The sequence below is a fragment of the Pseudochaenichthys georgianus genome, unplaced genomic scaffold (genome assembly GCF_902827115.2).
Source record: "Pseudochaenichthys georgianus unplaced genomic scaffold, fPseGeo1.2 scaffold_466_arrow_ctg1, whole genome shotgun sequence".
Classification (NCBI taxonomy): domain Eukaryota; kingdom Metazoa; phylum Chordata; class Actinopteri; order Perciformes; family Channichthyidae; genus Pseudochaenichthys; species Pseudochaenichthys georgianus.
The window spans coordinates 118,898-127,900 of record NW_027263030.1 but is presented as its reverse complement, the minus strand read 5'-3'; positions in this window follow the sequence as shown (position 1 = coordinate 127,900).

The window sequence follows — 9,003 nt, the reverse complement described above, 5'->3', positions numbered from 1 at the left end:
GTTACTTTGTGAGCACTCGCAACAGAATAGTCAAAAAGGACAGATTCTGTTTGATTGGCCGTTAACGGGCACTTTTGACATGATGGTACTGTGGCAAGCGTTCAAATTAATTGAACAGGAGGCGAATTGCTCCTGGGATGCAACGTACATGAAGGACTGCGTTAAAGCTTGGATGACTATTGCAGAAAAAAGAGGTTATGATGAGCGGAAAAATGAAAAGTCAGTTGGCATCGAGCGAGGCTCCATTGAACTCAAAGCTTTGATTGAACGAGTTTCTAAATGCGCAGCTACTTGTCATTTGCTTAGCCTAGAGGCTGCTTTTGATGTTAAATCAGAAAACATGTCCAGAATTAAACAAAGACACGGAAAAGACGTCACAGCCATTGCGAAATCAGTCATGTACGATTGGCTGAAAAGACAAGGCAAATCTCCCAGTACAGCTCAATTAATTTCCATTTTAACGGACACGGGGCTGCTGGAGGGGAAGCAGGCTGTGTCTCTCTGCACACAAATGATTCCCGCGATAGGACTCTCAAATTCCGGGGCAAGAAACTCCGAGGACGATTTATTAATGTCAGCTGCAGCTATCATGAATAAAAATCGTTTGACATATCAGGAAGGACAGTATAGAGAAAGGGAGCAGCAGGAACACAGTGCAGCGGACAGTGACGAGGAAACGCCAGAGAGCAGCCCATTACACACGCCGGCCTCTGGCTCCGCTACGAAAATGTTACACGCTCCAAACACGCCGTACGGCACCAGTTTTAAGAACTATGTTCCTCATAGAATTATCACAAGACTGCAAACATCTCAGGATAATAATTCTACTGGAGCTATGACAGCACCGAAAATACTGATAGGAGATGTTCCAGTTTATAAGCCTTGGACACCCGCTGAGGTGATGGATGTCACAAATCACGCTCCAAGTCCGACTAAAAGCCCAGATGAGTATCTGTCGTGGTTGACCAATGTCTGCTCAGTTTATAACTGTTTGGTTCATGATGTTAAACAGCTGATAATCCTAACATATAAAGCAGATTGGTCGACGTGTAAAGAGGAATTCAAATTCCCTGCCTGTACGCCTGCGGGTGACTGGCCTGAGACACAAACACGGGATATGTGGATCGAAACGATGGCCGCTATTGCAATCAAAGCATGCGCCAAAACGCACACAGATTTTTCACTGGTGACGGCTTGCGTACAGAACCCAACAGAAATAATCCCAGACTTTCTCCAGCGCTTTATGACAGCCTGGGATCATAATGCGGGCATTAAAAGAGAGGGCAATGATTTGTTCGCCATACAGACTTTGTTGCATAATTTAATCCCTGAAACAGCTCAGGCGTATATGATGGCTACCCCGGATTGGCAAATTAAAACATGGAAATCAACCCTCGCAGTAATACGCGCGTTGTACAAAAATCAGATATTTCTGACCCCCAGAATTGCGCAAAAGTTGCCTCCAAATACACAGGCTTATCAGAGTGCGGATAACTCGCAGCAGTTTCAGGGACAACATCGCACACAGCAGTATCAAAATCAGAGACAGCAGCAGAATAGAAATCCCAGAAAGTTGACGCCGTGTCACGTCTGTGGCGCAACAGATCACTGGGCAGGACAATGCGGACGGCGCTGGCAACCACAGCAGGACGCACAACCTTTGCCTGCTCTTCCCCAGCCCCCTCGCCAACACCCTGCATTACTGCCCCCCCCTCCCCTGACCAGTCAAGATGTCAGGCAGGCTCAACAGGGGCAAAACGGTCAGCAAAGTCAATTTAATAGACGATAGAGGTGCCAAGAAGAAGAAATAGGGTCAAATTCACAGCATTTCCCCATTCAAGCAGCAACAATTCGCCTTTCCAATAGCCCGCGTGAAGATCCGATTGTGCGCGTTGATTTCAGTGGTAAAGCGGTAGACATTTTGATTGACAGTGGAGCAACATTATCAGCTGTGCGTACGAAAGAAAAAAGTGTGTGAACCAACCAATAATTTTGTTACAACAATGGGAGTTTCTGGCATCCCTATGTCCGAGCCCGTTTCAGAGAAAACTGATATTTCAATTGAAGGATCACATGTCCAACACTCTTTCATTATTTCAGATGGAAGTCCTATTAATCTAATGGGCAGAGATTTGCTTTGTAAATTACAAGCAACAATACATTGCACTCCAGATGGATTGTTTTTGACTATTCCTGACAGCAAAGTCTATCAAGCTGTCCAATTCATTCAATCATCTCAGGACAACCTTTATTGTTGGTCATTTCCAGATTTCAACATGATTTCTGTTTTTTCAACAACAGGGATTCAGAAAATTGCTAGCATTTCCCCTGCGTGTGCCTCTTTAATGTCCCTTATGAGGCCTGTATTGAATTGTCACTGCACAGCTGCTTTTAACCCATCAGACGACTATAAACTATCAGTAAGAGGTTTTTGCAACAGCTCAGATCAGTTGGAATGTGAAAACTTTATGTTTATTGGACCCCAGGGTTGCGCATTGCCCCTGAGGCTCACAACCAAACAAGAGGCTCTTTATGCTGCAGACACGATTCCTCACCTCGCAATAGGGGTCACTTCAGGAAGTGACCCTGAAGGAGTGGGGGTCATGGCAGCTCACTGCCATGCTCTGCTGAGAGCTACAAAGGCTTCTCACACACACACACACGATCTGATTAACCTAGGGGAGGAGCATTACATGCTGCGTCTCTCTGAGCAACCTTCTCTCCCTCAAAGCACATTCCTTCATCTACAGCCACCCGGATCCACACAATACGGACCACCTTCAGATTTTTCTGAGGTTCCGGCCACATTATGGGCTAAACACAAAAATCATGTGGGGTTTGTTTGCTCAGCCCCTCCACACAGAGTCACACTTAAAGCCAATGCCAGATTGCCAGCTATCAGACAGTACAATTTACCCCATAGAGCCATTTTGGGGATTGAAGGAGTCATCCAGTCTCTGCTCGATCAAGGTGTATTAAGATATACAAGTAGTCCTTGTAATACTCCCATATTGCCAATTCCCAAGCACAATCGCCCTGATGAGTGGCGTTTTGTCCAAGATTTGCAAGCTATTAACGCTATTGTCATTCCGACAGCTCCCATAGTGCCTGACACTAATTCAATTCTTGCATCCTTGCCGTCAGATTCAAAATTTTACACAGTAATTGATTTGTGTTCAGCATTTTTCTCTGTTCCTCTGCATCCAGACAGCCAGTATCTGTTTGCATTTACTTTTAAAGGTAAACAAATCACATACACGCGCCTCCCACAGGGGTACGTCGAGTCGCCTACGGTGTACGCAGCAGCGGTTAAGAGAGATCTGGACACTTTGGTCCTTACAGGAGGTAGTACCTTGCTTCAGTATGCCGATGATCTCTTGCTGGCTTCTCCCAACATGGACGCATGTCGCATCGACTCCATTCTGCTCATGAAAAGACTTTCTGAATGCGGACACAGAGCATCCCTGGCTAAGTTGCAGTACTGCCAGACTGAGGTCACATACCTGGGTCACATTCTGAGGGATGGACACCGACTCCTCTCGCCAGCAAGGATTTGCCTTTTGAACAAAGTGGCACCACCCCGCACAAAGAAAGACATGCTGTCTTTTTTGGGCATGGCTAACTATTGCAGACACTGGATATGCGAGTACGCTGCAATGGACTCGGTCTTGCGTGCTGCCACTCTGCAGGCTGCTCCTAACATTGTTCAATGGTCTGAGGACATGCACACAGCCTTTCAGGACTTAAAGCGAGCCCTGACATCAGCTCCGGCCCTGGGGCTCCCTGATTACCATCAGCCGTTTCACCTGCATGTCCATGAGAAGGGGGGCTTCGCAACGGGCATCTTGGTACAGAAGCATGGCTCTAATTTCCGGCCTGTTGCATACTACTCGTCTCGACTCTCCCCTGTGGTACTCGGTATGCCGTCATGTCTGCGAGCAGTGGCCGCAGTTGCAATTGTTATCAAGCAATCCTCTCCCATTGTACTGGCCAGTGACTGTGTAGTACATGCTCCACATGCAGTTTTACATATTCTGAACACCTCTGCTACTCAGCATATGACAGCAGCAAGGCGCTCTGGTTATGAAGCAATAATTCTTTCAAGCCCACACATCACACTTAAACGCTCTCCCCCTCTAAACCCAGCTACGCTGGTACCGATTCCAGATTTTGAAATCACACATGACTGTGTCACAACGATTGACATATCTTCTTCCCCCAGAACTGATATGTTGCAAACTCCTATCCCTAATTCAGATATGATTCTATACACCGACGGGTCTGCGAGCAGGCCGTCTGACACAGTACACTTAGCAGGCTATGCTGTTGTGAATGACTGGGAAGTTTTAGAAAGCCGGGCCTTGCCAAATGGCACGTCGGCTCAGGCTGCAGAGTTGTATGCTCTGCTGAGGGCGTGTATTTTGGCTAAAGATAGAGTTGCAACCATTTTCACAGACTCCAGGTATGCATTTGGTGTGTGCCATGATTTTGGTGTCTTGTGGAAAATGCGCGGTTTCTTAACATCGGCCGGTAAGCCTATTCAACATCATGCGTTAGTAGCTCAGCTATTAGACGCTATCATGCTCCCTACACAGCTAGCAGTGGTTAAGTGCGCTGCTCACACAAATTCTGATGATCCTATTTCGCGTGGAAATGCGTTAGCCGACACCGCGGCTAAACAAGCAGCAGTTTCCTCCTCTTCTATGGTGCTCCAATGCCCCTTGACACAACCCGCAGAACCCATTTCTTTGCCTTCCTTTAATGATGTCGCGGACATGCAAGCCCGCGCTGATGTTAGGGAGAAAGATTTATGGCTAAGACGAGGTTGTACACTTGACGCTGAGTCCATCTTGTGGCTCCACCCAGACGGACGGATGGTCTGTCCACGTTCGTTCCTCCATGTTTTGGCACATGTTGCACATGGCAAATCACATGTAGGAAAAGGAGGGATGAATGGGATTATAAAGTCCCAATGGTTTGCTCCAGGCATCACACTAGCTACACAGACCCTTGTAGACAGATGTATGATATGCCAGCAGACAAGAAGAAGAAGTGGTCAAATTCAGCATGAACACTTACCGCCCCCCTCGGGGCCCTTTGTAAATATGCAAATTGACTTTTCACATATGCCACCATGCCAAGGATTCAAATATCTTTTGGTAATAGTGTGCCAGTTCTCCAAATGGGTAGAGGCCTACCCTACCAGAAAAGAAGACGCTAGAACAGTTGTAAAGTGTCTTCTCAAAGATGTTATTCCTAGATTTGGTGTGCCCACAGGGATTAACAGTGACAGAGGTCCAGCATTCGTTTCTAAGATAACCCAGAGTCTAGCTACAGTGTTAGGGTTCAAATGGCAATTGCATGTTCCCTATCACCCACAGAGCTCAGGCCAGGTTGAGAGAATGAACTTGACTATAAAGGAGAAACTCACTAAAACAATGTTGACCACAGGACTAAAATGGGTAGACGCACTGCCGCTAGTTCTGTGCTCCATCAGAAGTTCACCAAATGCAACGACAGGGCTTAGCCCACACGAGGTATTGATGGGAAGGGTAATGTTCGCAGGATCTAGCCCCCCAGTAACACCCCACAAACTCACTCTTTTGTGGACAGAGGATTACATGACTAACTATGTCAAATATCTAACTGACATGTTGAGAAAGTTTCACAGGCAGGTGGCTGACAGGCTTCCCCAGCCGGGAGAGGAGCCCACCCACCCATTTCAGATTGGTGATAATGTACTAATCAAATCTCTTGAAAAAGATGCTCTGTCTCCCAGGTGGAAAGGTCCTTTCCAGGTGTTAATAGTGACCAGAACAGCGCTGAGGGTACAAGGGAGACCGGAGTGGATTCACGCTACAAGATGTCGTCTCTCCCCTCTACCGGATGCTGGCGTGTGAAGGCAGTCATCATCATCGTCATGCTGGGTTCTCTGTACCTGGCCAAGGTCACCCTGCTAGATGGAGCTGTGGAAATCCCAACGACAGGTGGCGAGGGACCTCGCCCGTCTGAGGAAGAAAATAAGGTGCTCTTATCTACGAGCGCAGACGACTTGACCACTCAGGGCCCAGACCCTGAGGGCAAAACGACACCAACGGGCAAATCAGTGCCTAGCGACAAGGACAGGTTGTATCCAATCACCACACAGACACTCAGTATGGTGCGAGAGACACAACGAAAAAGAAAAGGAGGAAGAATCAGGAGGATTGTCTCCCTCCCTGATCACAAATCAGAGACTGTTTCTTTTAACTGTCCAGCTTCAATATGTGATTCATCTAACTGTATTATTGTATATTATGTGCCCTCAGATGGGTCAACATGGGACTTATATCCAATGGACCAGTACCGTACGGACGGAGTGGCGTCGGGAGGGGTGAGAGTGGCACTCGACATCATTGAAAACATGCCCCCAGAACTGTGGTGTTGCACTAGAGAGCAGTATAAGGCAATGATAAGGGATGAAGTAACATGTAGAGATAGGGAACCAGCTTACCAGGTTTCCGACCCAGGTGCTGCTGTGTGCGACCTGTCTGAACCAGAGAAAAAAACAAATGTTCCATCCACTCCAAGTAAACACTCAGGAGGTGAGGTAGATTCTTCAAAAAAGGCCTTAATCGCTCCTTTTAAACCAACTAAAACTAATTCTGCAGTAAACTTAATGTTAGACTACGCCCATGAACGTAATATTAGCAACTGTTGGCTATGCCAAAATATGCCAGAATCCATGCATTCTCCCATGTTTAGCCCAATCCCGTTTGCAAGAGCAGACTATAAATTAATCAACTGGAACGAAATTTACTCTAGGATTAGCGATGAGGCTGAGGACTGCTATACTCCGTCATACCCAACAGACTCTGATAAACCATTACAGTACAAGGGTCTGGTCTCTCTCATTGTTGAGACAGTAAATACAAATTATCTGCCTGACGGTTTCAAACGATTGATGTTTTTAAAACTAATATATGTGAAGAAATACATTAACCTAGCTTTTGAATACAGATTCCAGTTAGCTCTGGTACAAACTAATTGTTCGGTTAATTCCACAAGTCCAACATGCACAAAACAACCACACCTGGCATCTTTGCTGGTTGAAGCTTTGGTAACAGTTGTGCCCTGGTTTGGCTCCAGAACAGTGAACTCCGTTGAGGTTAAAATACATGATTGCACGAAACCAATACCCCTAGGCAATCCCCCTACACGTGACTGTTCAGTATATGTTCCCCCAATTTCAGTACACGAATGGAAGAATGTGTCCATCTGTTTCCAGAATGAAGCAGGATCTCACACCTCTCCGGATGTGGGACACAGCGACTGTAATACCATAGTGAGGGTAAAATTAGCTAGAATTCCCCTCCCACAGAGAGTTTACTTAGTTTGTGGCGACCGGGCTTATGGCTGCGTACCATATGACGTTTTTTATGGCACCTGTTATCTAGCCTACCTAATTCCTTTAATCCGTAAAGTAGAGGCAAATGAGATTGCAGCGATACTTCCCTCTCTACACAGGAACAGCAGGTCCATTACAAAAGGACAACAGGTAGCGAGCCTATTTTTGCCTTGGTACGGCATTTATGTTAGTCAGCAGGAAATCATGGCATTGTCCAAAGTAGTGGAACATCATCTAAATGTATCAAGTATCGCGATGTTAGCGGAACATAAAGAACTGCAGGAAGTTAGGACAGTAGCACTACAGAATCGCATGGCGCTGGACCTCCTCTTAGCTGCCCAGGGGGGCGCATGTAAAGTAATTGGTGCAGAGTGCTGTTCCTTTGTCTCTGACGCCACACCTGAAGTTACGGATATGGTCCAGGACACAGCTAAGGGGATAAAAGCATTGCATGAAACTCATGGGTTTACACTTGGGGATTTAAGCGGAACTCTTGGGTCCTGGGGAGCGGGGTTGGTTAAATTTGTTGTTACTGTTGCAGTGTTTATCTTGGTTGTGCTAATCCTAGTGACCTGTTTGATCACTGTAATTAAATTAGCCATACGCAGGGTTGCCAAGACTACCCTCCAGGCCCCACAGAGGCTAGTGGGGTACTCTACTGTAGATGACACAATGTTGATGTACGACGCCGAGCTTCCAGACCCATGGGTCTCCGTGGCAGTTCCGGTACCTTGGGTACCTCCTTTCAGCGATTGATAAATTGATTAAAGTTGACTTTTCCTTTCTCAGGTTGTTAAGAATAAATGTTTTGACTTTTCCTTTCTCAGGTTGTTTTCAATAAAATGTCTGACTTCTCCTTTTCAGATTTTTGAACAAATGTATTTGAATAAAATGTATGTAGTAAAGTGCCTTACTCTTGAATAAGTGTATTGATGTAAACGTAAAATAATGCTAAAAATGGAGGACACTGTAGCTTTACAGATTACAGATTGATCGATTCATCACTGTGAATGTATACCTTAACTGTGAATTTTTAACTGAATCCCTATTGATTCTGATTTTATACCTCAATTGGATTTCTTATAATCCTACATTCTAATTGTGTTTTAATAAGTAATTACCTTAAAGTAAATCTTTAAAGATGTAAGCTGAATTTGAATTTGAATTTGTGTTTGATGAATGAGATTAACTGAGGGATAAATGATAAAAGATCTTGTTTTTGAAACATATATTTTACTATTATATTTTTGTATTGCATATGTGTTATTATTGTGCTTTTTGACAAAAGAAATCAAACACTGAAGAAAGATGATTTTTCTATTATGGTTGTCTGTATCAACCATTGTGATTGGCTGTTCCAATCTTATTCTGTTTTTGATGTAATTAATGTAATGAGGAATCCACCCAACTCTGAGGACGTTTTATTTGATTCAAGTAGTGACTGAAAATATTCTTAGACTAATGTTAATTGGTTATCAATGAATTGATAAAAGCGTGGATCTGTGAAGGAAATATTTTTGTTTATGTGTTTGTACCAAAAAGCATTTTGTGTTTCACCTAGGTCTGCTATAACTTAGAGCAGGGGTTTAAGAGTTTAAAGGTTAAAGGGTTAAAGG